Raw genomic sequence first — 21434 nt, 5'->3', positions numbered from 1 at the left:
GTTTTTTTGTTTTGTTTTACTCACCAAACTTGATTTCAATAAAGACATTATTAAAGGACACTGACGATAATGATATTTACGTTATGATATTTCAACACGTTAAGTGGTTGTTCAACTTTCCCGGAAGGCTCAATTAAACACGTATTAAAGCCATGAATATTGGCAAGCCTGAAAATATCATCCTATATATATAGACAGTTTGTTCATTTTATTTTTGATTATCCATAGCTAAATGTTCATGAATTGTTTAAAGATACATTACGGGAGATTAGATAAAGAGCTGAAAATTTCAATCAAATTATCTTAGCCGAGAAATACCCATTTTAAAAACTTTGTAGTCTCGGTTGTAATTTTTGTCGGTATGACGCCCCCCCCCTCTAAATTCTAGATTTTCAGGCTTTGCGTTTAATCATCAATAGCTGTTGAACGGTAATAGACAGGTTTGCCTTATGCATAATGTATTCTTAAATAACAGTTTTTGTATCTCTTTGTTATGAGAGAGAGAGAGTGAGAGAGAGAGAGAAATGGGATTTAACGTCCACTCGACACAAACTAGGTCATTTCGAGACTAACACATGGTTCAATCTTATTTCAGTTATTCGACTGCGCGTAGGGGTCTTTAGCAGTGGTAGGAAACCGGAGGACCAGGAGAAAACCCACGAGGTTGGACAGGCGACCCCACTCCACACGTATAACCGTGCCAATCATTGGGCCATCTAGCCCCACTGTAAAAAAGGATAGATGAGAGATGCAACGCATGTCTGTTTATAAAACAATATGGGGTTGTCACGAAGGATGTACTTGTTGTAGTAACACAATTACATCGGGAATGGCTCTTTAAAGTTTGACTTCGAAATAAGAGTAACCGTAATGTGGTACGAGGTCAATAAAATGAAATGAAATGGGGTTTAACGTCCTACTGTTCTGCTCCGACTGGGCTAATGAAGACGGGTATACTCCATACAGTGTGCTACAAGGGCACTTTTGCACAAACAACGGCTCTACGGCCTGTTCTTACTGCCAAGGGATCTTTTACGTTCACGCCAATGTGTAAAAAGGAGCTCGGTTTTTCGCTCCATCCGAACGACTATACGTTGCCCCCTTACCAGGTACCCTGTCTTGCACCACTAACAAGAGGGAACCTCACCGGAAAATATGTCATTTACACCATGGAATGTCTCCTTTGCGTAAACGGAATTTATCGGGGGATTGGGATCCACGGTGACTCAGTGAGAAAGGGCGTCAAAGTCAATCCCGATGATGACTGAGAACGCTTCCGGGATTTTTAACCGTGGGCTCCTCTTGTCATTGGTGCAGGACAGAGGCCTGGCCAGTCGAGCAGATGGTACAACATTCCGGCGTTAAAACCCCAGTTCAATTCATTTCTTTTACATCAGGGGTTGGGTGGCCAAATGGTTGTCGCGTGTGCGTTGGATTATAAGGTCTGGCATTGAGTCAAATGACACGGTTTCGATTACCCATGATAAGAGTCGATTATCCAACCTCGTGGTTTTTCTCTGGGTCATCCAGTTTCCCGTCACTGCTAATGACACCTACGTCTATGGTAGTAAAATCTCTGTGTTGAAATTTTATTTAGAATGTGTTTAACCAGTTCTATGACATATGTGATAATGGCTGCCACCAATATTGTTCCTTCACATATTGCTGTACGAGCCTCCGAGAATATTTTTAAATCGGGTTATTCTATAGGATCCCTGAGGAGTTGACGAGACGTTAGCTTCTTTCTTGTTATCTTTTGTGATTTATACTTACCCATTTACTCATCAATCGTCCATTAACAAGAGAAACTTCTGGAGGAAATAGCATCAGACAAAACACAAACCTCGTGGGGCTACAGTTAGATATTGGATAGAAACATTTGACAGATTTTTAGTTGAAAGACCGAGAGAACAAAACATGTCAGACGAGCAATGGTTGTTCTTTTAAAATCCAAACTCCGTCTCTGAAGTCTTCAAAGTATACGGCCATTGTTCGACTTCTTATCTGTAAGTGAGATAATCGAGTCGACTAGACGCGAGTAACCCACGAGGGTCAACAGTGCCCATGGCGCAACTCGTCTGAATATGATTTCATTGTTAGTTATCTAAAGCTGTTAAGTACGTTTTGCAGACGAATCGACTGTAGACAATGACGATGATGATAATTATGATAATTTAATTTCTGAAAATAAATAAACTTAGCACCACATTAGATGAATTGTCTCATTTTCAATTCTTCAAAATTGGAATATTAATCATAAGAGGGAGAGAGAGAGAGAGAGAAAGAGAGAGAGAAAGAGAGAGAGAGAGAAAGAGAGAGAGAGAGAAATGGGGTTTAACGTCCAATCGATACAAACTAGGTCATTTCGGGACTAACATATGGCTCAATTTTATTTCAATAACTCGCGTACACGTAGGGGTATTTAGCTGTGGGAGAAAACCAGAACCCTCTGAGAAACCCAACGAGGTTGGACAGGCGACCCTACTTCTTGTCACGTACAACCGGGGAATCGAAACCATGGCAGTTGACTCAACATTACATGGCGTATACGCACCTTTATTAGTTAAATAGGTATACTGTGTTGTCGACTGTATTGTTTAACGCGTCAAGCTTTAGATCATGAGGTCTGTCATTGAGTCAAGTGGTGTGGTTTCAGTTGTACGTGACAAGGTTTAAGGTCGCCTGCCGAACTTCGTGGGTGTTCTTCGAGTCGTCCTTTTTTCACCCACTACTAAAGACCCCTATGCATGAGCGAATTTTAAAACAGAATTAAGCCGTGTGTTAGTCCCGAAATGGCCTAGTCTCTCTCTCTCTCTCTCTCTCTCTCTCTCTTCCCAGACCAGACCAGTTGAGTCCGATCCAAAACAATGTGAGCATTTCCCTAGCCGGGATGAAATTATTGTCACCAAGTTATAAATGTCTGGTTAAATTCACCGAGTTCGTGTAATATCGGTTGATAGTATTAAATATGCCAGACTTAAATAAATACTTTATGGGCTTATGTCATCATAAATAAAGGCCGGCTTACATAAACAGATTATTCTATTCGACGGTCATTTCCGCTCCATGACGTGGGTTGTCTCGAAGGCTTCAGTTCAAAATGTCTGCGCTTTGACAATAACGAATATCATGCCGGCCTCACACACTGCGATTTTCACAACGATGCGATTAAATACAACAGCCTTTGATGGGATAAAAGTCGCTGCGTGTGAGGCAGCCTTTGGTACAATTTGAGCCTGTCGTTGAGGTTAACGTGTTTAAATATTTAAAATCGTGTAGTAGCTGGTCTTAAGCTGACATCACTCACAAGTATTACGTATGATCCCATGCGATAGGACAAAAATCGTGTAGTATGAAGATCTGTTCAATACGATTTTTGCTTAAACGCAATATTTTGAGCGTATCGTAAAGGTTTAAACATGTTCAAAGATTTCAAGTTGTATCAAAGGTGATCATAGACAATGTCAGTGTAAGGCCGGCTTTAGAATTAACAAATGATCTTATCATATGATCTTAGACAATATCGGCGTGGGATCGGCTTTAGTCAAGTCAAGTAATCTTATCATGCATTATCTTAGACAGTATCATGGTCTGGGGTCGGCTTTAGTCAGGACAAATAACCGTATCATAGCTGATCTTAGAGAAACTCAGTGTGAGGCTGGCTTTAGTCACGAACATGTTATCTTATATGATCTTAGAGAAACTCGGTGTGAGGTTGGCTTTAGTCTCGAACAAGTTATCTTATCATATGATCTTAGACAAGCTCAGTGTGTAAGGTCGGCTTTTGTCAAGACAAGTAATCCCATTATACATGATCTTAGACAATTCTACTTCGTGTGTCTAAATTGGATTATTATGGAAAATATTGAGTTAAAGACTTAGCTCCTTTAATACAATTTTTTTATGTATTCAGTGGTCACGCATATATCGAGGAAAATTTAGCTCTAAGTGCACTTACTCTTCATATTCCTGAAGCAATGGCCCGAGAAATCCCTCTCTGGCCATTGCTGGATTGGCTTCTGATACTTGAGCTTTTTAGGGAGTATGTCTATTCTTCCCGTTCAATTAAATCTATCTCAAGTACAGCAACATGACAACCCTTCGTAAATCTGGGGGCTTCCCCAAAACTTTGAACAGTGATTTAAGGTATTAAAAACGGTGAAACTATTCTTTGTCTCCATACAGTATTGTTTACATTGTATTCGTGTTGATAGCCTCGTTTGTCACGCAAATAGTTTTTCTGCAATATTCTGCTATGCACTGGTTAATTGGGCATAATAAAATCGTGAGTCATGACGTAACGTTATGTAAATATATTTGGTCCAATTTGGAGCTTTGTTTAAAATATAACGATATTGTTACGCAGTTAGCTATTGGTTGTTAATCGGACTATTGACCAGTCATAATTTGGAACAGAAATTTGCTTTCGTTACAGCAGTGTTTAGTGGGATTAGCTCTAATCAAACGAAACACTGCGAGGAGTATGCTTACTCTATTTGTCTGATTCTGTCAAAAAGAGCCTTGCCACGTAGGCGCGCACGTAACACAACCCTTGATAGATGAAATTTCGAGCAATGAAATGGCGTTTAACGTCCTACTATTCTGCTCCTACACGGCTAATGAAGACGGATATACGTCATGCAGTGTGACGCGAGGAAAATTGTGCCCTGACAGCGATGTTAAGGCCTAATCTTATTTCCACGGCTTTCCCCAAATGTTTCGGACATATTAATAAAACGGTTGTGTAAAAATGAGCTTGTTAGTCTCATAATTAAAGATTTGGGGGCCCTCGCTGCATTCCAACTGCCAAGAGTTCTTTACGTGCACGCCAATGTGTACATAGGACCTCGGTTTTTCGTCCCATAAGAACGGCTATACGTTTTCCCTTGCCAGGTTCTCCGTCCTAAATCACTGACAAAGGTGGGGTTGGAGGGAATCACTCCGGAAAATACCGATGAACATTCTTCACGGCCAGCGCAGGGATCGAACACGGGACCTCCAGGTTAGTAAGCCAACGTCCTACTGACTCAGCCACCGCGGCTCCCCAAAACTTCCGGTCCGGGCAAAGTATCCCCCATACAATACGGTACGCGCATGTCCGTCTTCATTAGCCCGGTTAATACAGAAATGTAGGACGTTAAACCCCATTCCATTTCATTTTATTTTAAACAGTAAACGACAATGTCTCCGCGGGGAACCTGATTTTGTTTTGTCCCATCCGCACGACTAGGCTTTATTTTTTGCTCGTCCGACCACCACAAACCATCGAGGATTGCAAGTATATATATTTATGAGAGGGAATTTCCAAAAGTAAATTGCACCAGTAAGTAAACGACAATGTGTCCGCGGGGAACCTGATTTTTTTATTGTCCCATCCGCACGACTAGGCTTTATTATTTTTTGCTCGTACGACCACCACAAACCATCGAGGTTTGCAAGTATATATATATATATATATATATATATATATATATATCTGAGAGGGAATTTTCAAAAGTAAATTGCACCAATAGTACCCGATAAATGAACCATGGTGTAATTCCGACAGCGAAAAAAAAAACCCCGTTGGTGTGGGAGGGCCTTTACAAGAACACATTTGGTATTTCATCTTCTCAATAATTATTACCGAGTCCCATTAAATGAGGCATATGCAATATGTAGCATTGAATATTAACAAGCACGAACACGTAAAGCCGAAGTAGTCCCAGTAGACCGAGCAAAAAACTAGGCGGATGAATAAAGTGGGTGTTGTAGTTAGGTTAATTTAGACGTGGGATTACTGAAAGATTGACAATCACTCACTTGAATAAAACAGGGTTGGATTTCATCTAAGTTCAGGAGTCACAGTGACTCAGTAATCAGGAGGTTACGTGTTTAATTTCAGTTCTGGTATGGGGGGGGGGATTGTTAGCCCTTGCGTGTTGTATCTGTCGTAGAGTCAACTGGCGTCGTTTCGATTCCCCGATTGTACATGGCAAGGAGGTTGCATGTTCAATTCTGGGCCCTGTTTCTCCAAATTTTAACTTATGATTAAATCCAATTTTAGTAGATACTTCAATTTTGATTGGCTAAGCACTAAAATCAATCTAATATTATCGAATCAAATTACTAAAATTTGGATTTTATCTTAGTTAAAAATTCGAGTAAACAAGCCCCTGGTGCTGGATGGAGAGCTGATAAGGAACAGTGTCTAGTCGTTCGGAAGGGACAGAAATCATAGGTCCCGTGTACACGTTAGCCCAGATAGTGCAACATAGTAGGACGTGGGTCCCCATTTCATTTAATAGTAAGTGCAGGAGGACCGCACTAAACACAAAACAAAAATCTACAAGATAAACCTGTGGACAAGACAGAATATAGACATGGCAAAAAATAAGAGAGAGGGGGAGAGAAATGGGGTTTAACGTCCACTCGACCTAGTTTGTGTCGAGTGTACGTTAAACCCCATTTCTTTCTTTCTCTCTCTGGGTTGTGAGTAAGGCGCAGACTCACTAACCGGGCCGACACGTGTTCGACCCCGGTGTTGAGCGAGAATTATAAGCGTTGTGGTAAAAAAAAAGAGCGATGCATGATATCCCATTCTGAAACATCTTATATGCATAAACAAATACACGAACAGACAACATGCACGTGCTTTGTTTAAATGCTTAATGAAATTCTCCTTTTACACTCGAAACCTCGAGCAGAGAATCAACTGAATGGGCAGCAAATATCAATGAAGTGTTCCGGTTACGAGATTTGCCTCCTTTCCGTGGAATGAAGAGCTCCGCACAGTGTTGATCGGAGACTTTTGAATTAATTGACTAGATTTAACGATCACTGTTTGAATACACGGATATCGATCCGCCATGTTGAAGTGGTAAAATAGTAGGACAAATGTTTACCCTTATCTTGTAGCAGCTTGCCAGATTACAGATTCCTGCCATTTTCAACATTTGTCTATCGTTTACAATCATTTTCTGGATATTCTATGAAGGCGGCCATTATGATGAGTTATTGATGCCGTGAGATTTCACGTATCTCACCCAACCCCATCTCGGTAATGTGGGATAACTGTACTTTTAACAAGGACGGAGTGAACAGTTCAATACTGACCGTACAGATGGAATGAGAGAGAGAGAGAGAGAGAGAGAGTTAGCGCTTTGATCTAACAGGGAGAGAGAGAGAGGGGGGGGGGGGTGAACGTCCACTCAACACAAACGAGGTCATTTCGGGAGTAATATATGGTTCTATTTTATTTCAATAACCGGGGAATCGAAACGCATTTCACCATTTGGCCATTCACCCCGCTCCCCCCCACAAGTGACATGGGGTTTAACGCCTTACTGTTTTGCCTGGAAAACGAGCATATGCCATACAGTGTGCTATGAAATGAAATATGGTTTAACGTCCTACTGTTCAGCTCAGTGTGTCATGAGGGACATTTTGCCCGGACAGCGGCACTACGGCCTACTCTTATATCGAATTCCAACTGTCAATGGATCTTTTACGTGTACGCCATTATGTACACGAGATCTCCGGTTTTTGTCACACCCGAACGACTAGATAGCTCTCCTTGTCAGGGTCTCCGTCTTACTCAACTGACAAGGGGATACCACACCGGAAATGGATTTAACGCACCCATTGAGCTTATGAAGACGGACATACGCCATACAGTGTGCTAAGAGGAAAATTTTGCCCGAACAGTCCTTCTGGTTATCAGGCCAATGCCTTACTCACCTAGCCATCGCGGCTGACCAGTAAACGTACACTTATACAGTAAATACACTCCGTTCACTCTCTGTTTGTATTATTCTTCTTCTATTGCTGTTGTTTGGGGGATCACGGTGGCTAAGTGGGTAAGACGCTGGCTCGCTAGCCTGGAGGTCGGGTGTTCGATCCCTGCATTGGCCGAGAAAGTTCACCCAGATTTTCCGGCGTGGTTTCCCCTTGTCAGTGATGCAGGACGGAGGGCCTGACAAGGACAGTTGTCTAGTCATTCGAATGAGACGAAAACCCCTTGACAGTTGGAATTCGATATAAGAGTATGCCGTAGTGCTGCTGTCTGGGCAAAATTTCCCTCATAGCACACTGTATGGCGTATGCCCGTCTTCATTAGCCCAGTTCGGAGCAAAACAGTAGGACGTTAAACCCCATTTCATTTCATTTCTATTGCTGTTTAACGTCCGCTTCCACCGTGGGTTATATCGCAGACAAGTTATCTTATTTTTATTATCCCCGCGCACGCGCACGGGTCTTTCCTATTGGAGGAAACCGGGATATCCGTATAAACCGAGGAGGTGGAGAAGGCAAGCCAAATACGGTCACACCAAGGACCGAAACCACCGCCGCAAGTCGGAGGTAACCAGCCGGCTAGAGCTCGAAGCGCTACTTTCTACCCCCCCCCCCCCCCTCCTCCTCCTCTCCCCTCTCCCCTCACCTGTTCGTTTGTCTTCACAAGTGCCATAACAAGCAGTAATTTGATTGACAGCTTAGCTTAGCCAATGAAAATATTTGTAAAGCTCTCGTCACACTTTCTGTCTTTTAGGAATAGACGCTAATGCAGGTCGGATTTCTGGGTTTGAGACTGAATGACTCGAAGGTCACGTTGGTAGTTTATTTAAATAGAAAAACAAAATAATATCTTGATCTTTTATTATCTTGTTCAACTTTCTGTCAGAAAGTGTTTGTTTTTTTTACAGACTCATAATTTCTTGATTGAGTGAATCAAAGGTCACGTGGATAGCTCAGCGTGTAATTAGCATTGAAATAAAAACAAGTAAAATGACAGGATCTGCTTTCCACCATCCCAATTGGGATAATTTACCATTTACTTGTTCACGGGAGCTACACGTATTATTCGACAAACGATTTACCTACCCGTTGTTCTCAGGTGGGCCCTAAATTCTCTAGAAATGTTGCAAAGTTTCAATATCCAATATGGCCTATATTCGTTGTCTACCTTAGAACACCCACTGTTGGCCTATACGTATTGTACAGGGGTCCCCGTAATTCGGCCCCTATACTTATTGTTCAGGGGACCCCGTAATTTGGGCCCAATACTACGGGCCGTATACTTATTGTACATAGGTCCCTATACTCTGGACCCTATACTTATTGTACATAGGTCCCTATACTCTGGACCCTATACTTATTGTACATGGGTCCCTATACTCTGGACCCTATACTTATTGTACATGGGTCCCTATACTCTGGACCCTATAATTATTGTACATGGGTCCCTATATACTCTGGACCCTATACTTATTGTACATGGGTCCCTATACTACGGATCCTATAATTATTGTATAAGGGTCCCGATACGCAGAATCTTATACTTATTGTACAGGGACCCTATACTTAGGGCCTTATATACTTATTGTACATGATTTTGAATATATATGAAATACCCGGTGTACACAAGAAACAAAGGTATACGCTGGCATATGTTAGTATCAAACGGACGTTAAACCCATCTCTCTCGCTCTCTCTCTCTCTCTCTCTCTCTCCATGTACAATGTTTAACTTTGCCATTGATGATGTGATTTTCAAGGTTCAAGGTTATACGCTGGCACATGTTAGCCCTAAATAGACGATAACACCCTCCCGGCTCTCACTCTCTCTTTCCTTCTTTCGCTCTCTATCTCTCTTATACTACAAGTAAAATATTACAATTTTGCCAAAGATGATGTGATTTTCATATGGAACAGGCTGACAGGTGTTAGCCCAAAATAGACGTTAATACCCTCCACCCATCTCTCTCCTCTCTCTCTCTCTCTCTCTCTCTCCTTCTTTCGCTCTAGTTAAATATTTTATATTGTCCATAGATGATGGTATCTTCTCTTGATTAGCCGGTTAGTCTTTCTGTACACGTATTGTCCTTTGGATAAAAACAACTACGCCTCTATTCAATGTATTGATTATATGATTAATACCATGAATAACAAACTCGGGGCTCTTCTCGTAACGTCGTTTTATTATCTTTTTATTAATCATCTTCTCATAAAATATTTTATTGATGTCTGGCTTCTTATTTAACGATCACGTGGCGCATGGTCGGGTTGCTATTTTGAGTTATTTCCCTTGCATCGTATTCCCCGTCAATTCTGCGCTGCATGACTACGTTTGTTTTTCGTTTACACTCAAAGTTCAAAATTAAAATGGGCAATACTTAATTAATGTTTTATAAGCCCGCCAGACTGTAAATGATATGCCTACTTGCTAATACTATGGGGAGCCACAGTTGTTAAGTGGGTAAGACGCTGGCTCGCTAGCCTGGAGGTCGCGTGTTCCATCCCTGCATTGGTCGAAAAAGTTCATCGGGATTTTTCGACGTGGTTCCCCTTGTCAGTGGTGCAGAGGACCCGAAAAGGAGAGTTGTCTAGTCGTTCAGATGGGACGAAAACCGAGGTCGAGTGTACATATTGGTGTGCACGTAAAAGATCACTTGACAGTTGGAATTTGATATAAGAGTAGGCCGTAGTTCCGCTGTCCGGGCAAAATTTCTCTCATAGCACACTATGTCCGACGTATGCCCGTCTTCATTAGCCCAGTTCGGAGCAGAACAGTAGGACGTAAAACCCCATTTCATTTGATTTCATTTGATTTCTAATACTATATTATTAACTCTTATGACAAACTGGTCCACGGACGTTTTAAAAGGATTTTTGACTCCTCAGAACATATAGTGCAACTGAATCATCTAGATATCTTTCGGATGGGAGAAGATCTGTGTACAAGTTTGCGTCGACATAAAAGAACCATTGACATTTGGAATTTGGCGAAGAAGACGCGGAAACGCCGATGTCCGACCCAAATTGCCCTGTCAGTACAGAAATGTAGGACGTAAACCGATTTTAAAGAGAGAGAGAGAGAGAGAGAGAGAGGGGAAGAGAGGGGGAGAAAGAGAGAGAGAGAGAGAGAGAGAGAGAGGAAGAGAGAGAGACTCTACTCGCACAAACTAGATCATTTCGGGTCTAACACATGGTTCAATTTTATTTCAATAATTCGCTTGCGCGTAGGGGTCTTTAGCAGTAGAAGGAAATCGGGGGACCCGGAGAAAACCTTGGGAGGTACAACTGGGGAAAACGAAACCACGCCAGTTAACTCAATTACAGACCTTATGATACAACGCTCACTCACTAACCATTCCGCCATTCAACTTCCCGATTTTAAAAACAAAAGAGGGTGTCAACATACGATAAATAATGGCAAACTTAAGAGAATAATCACAACTTGAAAGTCCGATTACGTCATTTTAAACTCAAACTACAATATTGTAACAGTTGATTCGCTAATATCAGTTTTTATAAAGATATGTTGAAGTGAAATTTAATCGATCAATGCTGCTCAATATGTAATGGAAGCTACTGTGGATAAGTGGGTAGGACGCTGACTATATAGCTAACCTGAAGGTCACGTGTTCAATCCCTGTATTGGCCGAGAAAGCTCATCGGGATTTTCCTAGGTGGTTTCACTAACTTTCTAGTCGTTCGGATGGGTTGAAAAAGCAAAGTCCCGTGTAAACAGTTGCGTGCACATAAAAGATCCCTTGACAGTTGGAATTCGATATAAGAGTAGGCCGTAGTGCCGCTGTCCGGGCAAAATTTCCCTCATAGCACATTGTATATGCCCGTCTTCATTAGTCCAGTTCGGAGCAGAACAGTAGGACAATAAACGCCATTTCATTTTCATTTCATTTGGATTAAGTTGTGAAAATGCAAATGGCGCTTCGTTGCTTTAAAGCGGTTAACAATGATGAACTGTGACAAACTGGTCTACTTAATATTGATCTGTTTTACTACTAATTAAATACTTACCCTGGTCAGCTGGTTAATCGAGATGTAATTTGTAACTCAAGTCAATAAACTCGACAAATTATAGATGTCTATGAAATTAGTGACGTTATCTGTTGGCGTATGGGTAATAACAAGGCTGGGACTTAGCTCCTGATAAGAACAGCAAATAAAAATGACGGATAGACAATGTATGGTCCCTGGGGAGGACTTAAAGAAAGTGAATTTACCCAGAAAACAAAATGGATTCCCCGCGGACATGAACTAGAACAAGAATTGACTTAAACGGAGCAATAACAGAAACTAGCAATAGTGTGCAGAAGTAAGTGGGAGAGTCCATTCTTGGGCTTTTTGCGCAGGTCGGAAAGATCTTGATTAGACACGACACGGTTTAGGGTAGAGGTGACGTTAGGGGTGGGTAACTCTGTAGCCCTCATCCTAACCAGAACACAGAACCTCTGATAGATGAATTATTCAATCCATCTGTATAAATATAACGTCTCTACCCGGCCCCATCTCCTCTTCAGCTGACCCTGAAATAGATATACAAGAAGGAAGTTAGACGGGGAGTATGGCTAAATCTATTTGTTAAGGCGAGCCCAATTTTCGCCAAGGCCGCTGAGATGAAAATAAGGTTAGGGCACGTGATTGTTGGCGAGATTGTCGGTTAGGGTAAACATTGGGGCTAGGTTAGGTTAAGGGTTGGGATTAACACTAGCCCTGTTTACATATCTTGACCTATGACGAAAAATTGAGCTGGCCTTATCATTTAGCACTAACCGGGGTAGTATATGTAAAGCTTATTATGGCTCTCCACTCCAATGGTAGTAAATTTGAAGGTTTTTCTTTATTTAGCACATCTCCCGAGGAGAATATACGATAATAAATGTTTATTATATTTAACAGAGAGAGAGAGAGAGAGAGAGAGAGAGAGGGGGTTAACGTCCACTCGACACAAACTAGGTAATTTCGGGACTAACATATGGTTTAATTTTATTTCAATAATTCGCTTGCGCGTACGGGTCTTTAGTAGTGGGAGGAAACCGGAGGACCCGGCGAAAACCCATGAGGTTGAACAGGCGACCCTACTCCTTGTCTCGTACAACCATGGATTCGATATATTTAACAGAAACAATTATTGAACGGTAATAAGTGTCAGGTTGCATTAGATGAGTACTTGGTTGACCTTAATAAGAAATGAAATGGGGTTAAACGTGCTACTGTTCTGCTCCTAATGGGCTAATGAAGACGGGTATACATTGTCCAGGCAGCTACGGTCTACTCTTAGGACGTTAAACCCCGCGTTTTCATTTCAGTTATACCACTCTTAAATGTACCCAACTTGATTATCTGACGTTTAGTATTAAAAAGAATTCTACGGACAATATCTCTTAGCACCATGTGTGGCGTTGGGTGGCTGAATGGTTAACACGTGCGCGTTGGATCAAAAGGTCTGTCATTGAGTCAAGTGACGTAGTTTCGATTCCCCGATTGTAAGTAACAATGGGTAGGGTTGCCTGTCCAACCTCGTGGGTTTTCTCCGGGTTCTCCCGTTTTCTCCAACAGCTAAAGACCCCTATGCGCTAAGGAATTATTAAAAGAAAATTGAACCATATGTTAGTCCCGAAATGACCTAGTTTTGTGTGGAGTGGACATTAACCCCCCCTCTCTCTCTCTCTCTCTCTCTCTCTCAGCACACTGTGTAGCGAATGCCCGTCTTCATTATCCCCGTTGGTGCAGAAATGTAAGACGTCAAACTCCATTTTATGTCTACGGATGACAAGGAGATTGTCTTATTTATCTAAACATCTACACAGAATCTAAGACAAACACTGGTAGCCATCTCAATCACTTCATCTCTTTACTAATATCTTTTCTTATCTAATGTGTTTGTCGTTAAAGTTATGGCTGATATTGATCGGTGATTTTGGCGGGGAATGGTATGATATTATAGATAAACAGGGAACACGACCATCATGTGGAATTAGATTTCACCTCCCTCGCCAATTTCAAAAAAATGATCAATAAAAATAAGAGCGTTCCACTTTTCTCAAGTCGAAAATAAATATCAATTTTCTCCAATAAAATCGATTGCCGCCATTTTATTCACGGTTTAATATGAATATAGTCATCATAGTGATGTCGTTAATCTCCATTTAGATAGAAATACGACGCTCGCTTTAATAATATTATTACACGTTTCATAAAGTTATGAGACTAGTTGATTAATATAGATATGGTTTTAAAATAAGTATTTGAGAGTATGAATAAAATTGTAGCACGCCACTGATGTGTATAGCATTTACTAAAAACTCCGTAATTGTCCGCTGATGATGATACCTAATAGGAAGCTAGTGTTTTATCAGAGGGAGGGTTGGATTGCCGAATGGTTAACACGTGCGCGTTGTGTCATAAGGTCTGCCATTGAGTTTACTGGGCGTGGTTTTGATTCCCCGGTTGTACGTGACAAGGAGTAGGGTCGCCTGTCCAACCGGGTCCTCCGGTTTACTCCCACTACTCTCTCTCTTCTCTATCTCTCTCTCTCTCTCTCTCTCTCTCTCTCGCTCTCTGTCTCTCTCTGTTTTATCAGATCTCCGATATGATTGTATATTTAGTCCTCTAAACATACATTATGCAAGAGCCAAATCTTACTATTGTAGGTCTTTCTTTAGGCTTCAAATAATCATTTGTGCTTGATAACGATAAGAGAATACTTGTCGAAACGTCGTTTATATACTTATAAACCAGTCTTTAATTTTAGGATTTGATTTTAACATGAGTAAATTACATGTGAATGTTATCTTATATACTAATATTTGTGACTGTCGTTTGTCTGTCTGTTTGTCTGTCTGTCTGTCTGTTCGGGGTTGGCGGCTACACTAGGTCTGCCCCGAGTCTGAAATTTGGGGTATAGGGGTAGCTCGGACCGGGGAGTAACATAGGCCAGGTGGCGTTAGTCTACCACTTCCGGTTTCGAAGTTATGACCCCCGAGCGAAGCCGGGCATTCTTCTAGTACTCTGATCACGACAATAATTCAGTGTAGCTGAATGTACATCTTTAATTTTACTATTTGAGTTTACCATGAGTAAATTACATGTGAATGTTATCATATATATAAGATGACCAACTGGAACAACATGTTGAATAAACATTTGTAATTTTGTGACATTTATCTATCAATATTTCTTACAATGACTCGGCTCAACTTATCCAATATGGTAGAACAACTTGGCCAATCTTATTAAAACACAGATCTTATTTCGTTTCGTTTTTATAATTCAAAATTTCGTTTTCCTTGTCTTTACTACACTAGGATCTGGAAGAGTTGTTATCATTAACGTGTTCTGGGTGGTGTGAGGGATTAGCCATTGAAACGGTGTGTTACGGCGAGTTCTTGGACTTTTTACGCACGGAACTGTAGGTAAACCACTAGAAACGTCGACACTGATTAATTAATCAATGTTTGGCATCATAGGGTCAAAAGCCGCTCGTTTGACCCCTTACGTAAACTCCCACTATAACTTGTCAGATCTTCATGTAGTGTGGGCCGTCAAAAGTATAAAAAAAACGAAACGAAATATAGATCTGTATTTTAATCAGATTAAAACTTACCCCACCCTTGGGGTATGGGGTAAATTGGGCCACTTGACCAACACTGTTTTAGAACCCTACCATTTTCTTCCGGCATAGTAATTTGGGTGCAAACAATGCTTAATAACGAACAATATCTTAACTACGTAGTGAAACCAACTTCGGCAGCAAACTATATGGATACTTTTAACTCCAGAGCAGTTTTTGTGGTAAGTGGCACAACATAACCCGCTCTCCCCTACAGGAAACGACTCCGAATCTGGCAATGCCTGTTTAAGCCAGACTAAGAGCGACTTTAAACTGAACTGAAATTGGAAATTTAACAACCAAGTTTATTGTTTGGTTGAAGATGAAACCATTGAGAAATCAGTTTTAAATTAAATCTCGTCTAGACACAATTTAATTTGTCATTACGAAACAAATAAATTCTTCTTGTAAATTAATCAGAGCTTTGTTCTGGTCCGGTCAACTAAAAGATTCCATCTGGCAGGACAATCAACCTAAACATCTGTTTTAGTTCGGAGCTGTTAACTTCAAAATCATTAAAACCTACAGACGGTGGTTCAGTGGTTATGGCCTTGGCTCACTGATAAAGTGTCACGAGTTCGATTCCAGTAGGCTTCAATCTAGCAGCACAATGAACATAACATCTGTTTTAGTTCACATCGGTTAACTTCAAAATTATTAAAACCTATAGACGGGGTGACGTTGGTTGGGTGGTTATGGCGTTGGCTCACTGGTAAGGGACCACGAGTTCGATTCCAATGTTGGCCACGAAAGATCCTCAGAATGTTCTAGACTGGTGTCCCCTTGTGACTGATGCAGGGCAGAGGGTCCTTCAAGGAAGAAAATCTAGTCCTTCATATGTTATAAAATCAGCGGCAGTACAACCATCTCTTATTTCATATTCAAACTATATAGGGTTCTTTTACGTGCACCCCAGTGTGTATACAGATATCAATTCAGACACGGTTCCTTGTCAGGCCTTCAGTCATTCACCACTGACAAGGGGAAGTCACATCGCAAAATCCCGAGGTACTTTAACTGTCACAGTTCCGATCTCTAAAAGTAGGCAGAAATTATCAAGCAATTTATCAAGTCATCTATTTTCTTTTTCAGAATTGACTGAAACCGAAGGTGGTCGAGTGAACAAACAAAAGGCCAGACAATCACGGGGCTTTCAAGGCATGGGTTAAAATTTGTTGGGACCCAAGGCTGGAGCGCGGTATACTTTTATTGTTTTTATTAATAAAATATCTGCATGTTAGTAGAGTACGTATTAATTTGAGATTCGGTGAAGTGAAACAAAATTTGAAATTTTATAATAGATGCATTTAAATCCGCCTTTGATAACACTTCCCTAGAATTACACCGCCATCTTGCTTATCCCCGATGTTGTTGTGTGAGATTGTTAGCTGTCAAAGATTGATTAGTTTATAACGCGCAAGAACACCCGAAATCTCATTGTCTCGTTCCAAAATAGTTCTAAATCCTGAGGTGGGTGTAACGTATAGGTCACCGTCTGTTGTTGCTTTTGGAATACAATATTCCTGATCCACAAAAATGGAAACTGGTTGTCAGTCGAACTGATCTGTCTCCTCGGTTTTGTCTTACTGGATTTTGGTTTTACCTAACTTAAACATACAGAGTTCTAAATTACATTGGTAAGCACCAACAACATGTGACACAGCTGAGTGTATGTCGCATACATTTTAGGTCATTAAATTCAAATTAATCTTGCTGCATTCCGTGTCTGTTTTGTGTATATATTTTTAATATTGTTGTTGTTGTTGTTGTTGTGAAATGACTGGTAAGAAAAAGGTAAGTTTCGGTGATGTGTGTTAAAAGCATTAATATATTAATAAATATCGAACCACGTAAGTACTGGTAAGTGAAATATAATTCCCAATGTATTGGAGCCTTTTAAGCTTTTTCTGACAATAACCTCTTGATCATAATATCCCGGATCCCGTCGTGGACCAGGGAAGAACGCCCATGCGTTCGGATAGGACGAAACACCGAGGTCCGTTCGTGCAACCCTTTGGTAGCTGGGGTGCGATGTGGAGTAGACGGAAGCAAAATCAAAATTCATTCACCTCGGATTGCTGAACAGACAAATGTTTTAAATTGACCAAAGTATTGTATTTCGGTGATGCCCATATGTTATTAAAAGAAGGTTAAAAGGGTCCAAAACGTTGATAAATAAGGAATCATGCCTCTTAAATTCGAAAGATCGCGGAGGGAGGTCATATAGACTATGCCTGTTCCTCAATACCTTTCAATTTCTTAATAAAATTTTGTTTAAAGAAAAAAAAAATGTATATTCTAGATTTCGTTCAAACTATGACCAACATCAAGTATATTAGCATTGTCCGGTTTTATTTCTAAAACATATGTAAAGTTACGTGCCTTGACTTCATTCTATAGTTCCATTGATGCCCAAAAGTATCACGTTAAACCCCATTTCATTTCATATCAGCTTGATACCAGTTCACTCACCTAGCAAAATGTAAAGAAGTTAACCAAATTTAAAGGATATAATAAACTTTGTGAATCATTTATTTACAAACAGATGGCCAATTACATTGATGTAACATTATTACTCTCTCGGGATTTTCTTTACAAACTGAAACATTAACAATAATAGACAGTATGAATCGGTTTATGGACAGGGCACAATGGTCGTTAATTTTAAAAAATTTCTATAAAATAAAAATATATTCTATTTCGGATCGGCTGAGGTGATTCCTTATTTTTTATATTTATGTAAAAATGTAATATAGTTTTGAAGTATGCCTTTCCTGCACGAACGCACAATAAAATTGTTTTATTGGCATTGTGAATTTATCGGTTAGATATAATAAAAAAACTCAGTTATATTTAGAACTGTTGCTTTGTTTATCGATAACGTGAAATCCTATGAAAGTGACAAAAATACAAATTTCGAATAAATACAGATTTCGGAATAAATACAATACAAATTTCCCGTAAGTAAAAATACAAATTTCGAATAAATACAAATCCTAATACAAATTTCGAATAAATACAAATTTCGAATAAATTCAATAAATACAAATTTCGAATAAACACACATTTTCAGTTTACCATGATTTACATGTTTAAGGATTATTATTTATGAAAAACTAGCATCAGTACTGGACATAACCTCGTGATGTTATTAGGATTAAGACTAGTAATTACCTCCCCTTATCTCGGGACCCACGAACGTACTTCCTACATTTACAACAATTCCCTCTTTCTCCCTTTTCTTCCCATTTTATATAACAACTTTTGGTGACCGTTTGGGCTAGAATCGAAGAAGACTGTTCGAATTTACATTTTCTGGCAACGATTTGGTAAATATTCATAAATTTGAGACAGACGAAACAGGAAGTACGTAAACAAGATATAGAGAAATCACTACGGAAATGATGTCACGGCCTATAAATCCCCAAAACCAAACATAGATAACAATCATAGCTCCTCCACCTCCAGCCCAATACTTTATCAGATTTTTCTGATATGTCGGGCTCTTTGTGGTTATAAAGATTAAGATTCGCCTAATGTTCGAAAAATGACACAGATCAATAAATATCATGGATATCAATGAGGAAAAAAATTACTAGTCTGATTCCATATCTAAATGTGTTAGAGTTGTTTCCCTTTAGATGTTAGTCTAAAACAGTTTGTAAATGTCTACAACATACCAACGATCAGATAAAAACAAATCACGAGAAAAAGAAATGAAAATAGAAAATTAATTGAATTTCATATCTCAGCCTTGGCATTTATCTTATAATTAAATTATTTATTAATATAGAAAGACAATTTGATTAAACACCGGAGTTGAAATATCGCTGGCAATATGGATGATGCAAGCTTTTATGGGACTTATTCAGAATATTCAAAAATCACATTTTTATATTCGTCTCCACTGTAGTTTTAAGCAATATAATTATAATTATAGTTTATTTGCACGTGGGGACGAATATAAAAATGTTATTTTTGAATATTCTGAATCTGCCCCATAAAAGCTTGCCTGATGGCCATTATTACAGAATGTTGTTTTATTAATATCAGGAACTTGAATTGTTGTACTCTCATATTAATATCATCCATATTTGGCTCGGCGTTTTGTTGTTCTATTTTATAGCAATACAACTGATAATAACATCTGTTACAATGGCACCCTCTTCCTTGATTCTGGTCATACATAGAGTTGTCGATTTAATTGGTTGGTGAAGGTGTATCTAAAGTCCGCTTCCGTCGTGTTTATATCGCAGACAAATTTGATTATTTTATGAATTGATATTTTATATATACCTAATAACAACCCCCTGGTGACTTTTGAATGGTGGGTGCTAAATATACCTGGCTCAGTGGGGTGTTCTCATCCAGCTCAAAATATTGATTAAGGGGATTAAGGGTTGAGGGCTGGGGGATTATGGTCTGTAGCTGAAATGTGTTCACCTAATTAGATATGGATTAACCGTTTAATAAGTGTCATGTGAACTTCAAGAGAGACGTCAAGCATTGAAAGATCAGTTCCGAAATGGTCAAAGAGACATCATGCTTTATGTAGATGCGGTATCTCATCTTGTCCATTTAGAGTAAAAAGTATGAAATGTTTACTTGCCCATATGAAATATATATTTTTAATGTTGATGCTCATTTCATAGTGCTATTTAGTTATTTATTTTTTATATTAAGTTTTTCCATTTACATTAAAAGTGTTAAAATAAACATGTTTTACTATAATAAATGTTGAATAAAACATTATCAAGTGATTTTGTTTTACTATTAGGTTTAACCTAATGAAATAAACAGTGCCCAATTTGAAACTGACTACAGCTAATCCTTCTTTAGAAATTCCAATTAACACCTTAGTCACGCTAACATGATTATTTAAGTTTTGAGCTGGGTGAGAATGAACCCGCTCAATAATGTAGTCAGAATCGTAATCACTGATGATTTTACCGTGTACTGTGTATTTTACAGTAGACCTACTAAGCGCGTTCCTAACGTAAAGGTGTGAAATCTCACTGATTTAGGTTCACATAAAATATTTTAATTGGTTTTCGTTCCTAACTTAAAGGTGTGAAATCTCCCTGATTTAGGTCCACATAAAATATTTTAATTGGTTTTCGTTCCTAACTTAAAGGTGTGAAATCTCCCTGATTTAGGTCCACATAAAATATTTTAATTGGTTTGCGTTCCTAGCTTAAAGGTGTGAAATCTCCCTGATTTAGGCCCACATAAAATATTTTAATTGGTTTGCGTTCCTAGCTTAAAGGTGTGAAATCCCCCTGATTTAGGTCCACATCAAATATTTTAATTGGTTTTCGTTCCTTACTTAAAGGTGTGAAATCCTCTAATTTATGTCCACATAAAATATTTTAATTGGTTTTCGTTCCTAACTTAAAGGTGTGAAATCTCCCTGATTTAGGTCCACATAAAATATTTTAATTGGTTTTCGTTCCTAGCTTAAAGTTGTGAAATCCTCTAATTTATGTCCACATAAAATATTTTAATTGGTTTTCGTTCCTAACTTAAAGGTGTGAAATCTCCCTGATTTAGGTCCACATCAAATATTTTAATTGGTTTGCGTTCCTAGCTTAAAGTTGTGAAATCTCCCTGATTTAGGTCCACATAAAATATTTAATTGGGTTGATCTCTATTATTTCAATTATCTAAAACACTACCGGAAGATAGTTTGTTTACTAATTCTAGTTTCATTTTGATCTTAAACTGTCGACTGTTGAACACATAATCGTTGATATTTCCGAATTGACTTTATCTACCAAAGTAACATTTTAAAGGAATAATCAAATTTAATCTAATCAAGAGTAGTGGAAGACAGTTTGTTTACTAATCTAGTTTTATTTTGGTCTTAAACTCTTGGCTGTGATATTTCCGGAAATAAAACGTTAAATGAAGAAAGATTGTGATCCTACAGAACAAACCAACCTATAGCATCCAATCAAATGGACAGTATATTGATCGAGAGGAAAGAGGGGGTGCCATTTTACCTGATGTTTAATATAGATATAATATTATGCTGTATTGTT

At 39.2% G+C, this 21434-nt stretch overlaps 1 protein-coding gene across 6 annotated transcripts in view; it reads left to right on the top strand.

Moving 5' to 3' along the window:
* The window catches only part of LOC126810233 (suppressor of lurcher protein 1), a 413673-nt gene that overhangs the window by 139946 nt on the left and 252293 nt on the right, over positions 1-21434 (top strand). For all 6 annotated transcript variants that reach the window (XM_050535225.2, XM_050535229.2, XM_050535226.2 and 3 more), the window contains exon 3: positions 16486-16591. The gene's annotated coding sequence lies outside the window, so the exon portion shown is untranslated. The remainder of the gene's footprint in view (positions 1-16485; positions 16592-21434) is intronic.

The sequence above is a fragment of the Patella vulgata genome, chromosome 2 (assembly GCF_932274485.2).
Source record: "Patella vulgata chromosome 2, xgPatVulg1.2, whole genome shotgun sequence".
Taxonomy (NCBI): Eukaryota; Metazoa; Mollusca; class Gastropoda; family Patellidae; genus Patella; species Patella vulgata.
Note: the sequence above shows the minus strand (reverse complement) of the source record. Positions and strands in the feature narration are given on the sequence as shown.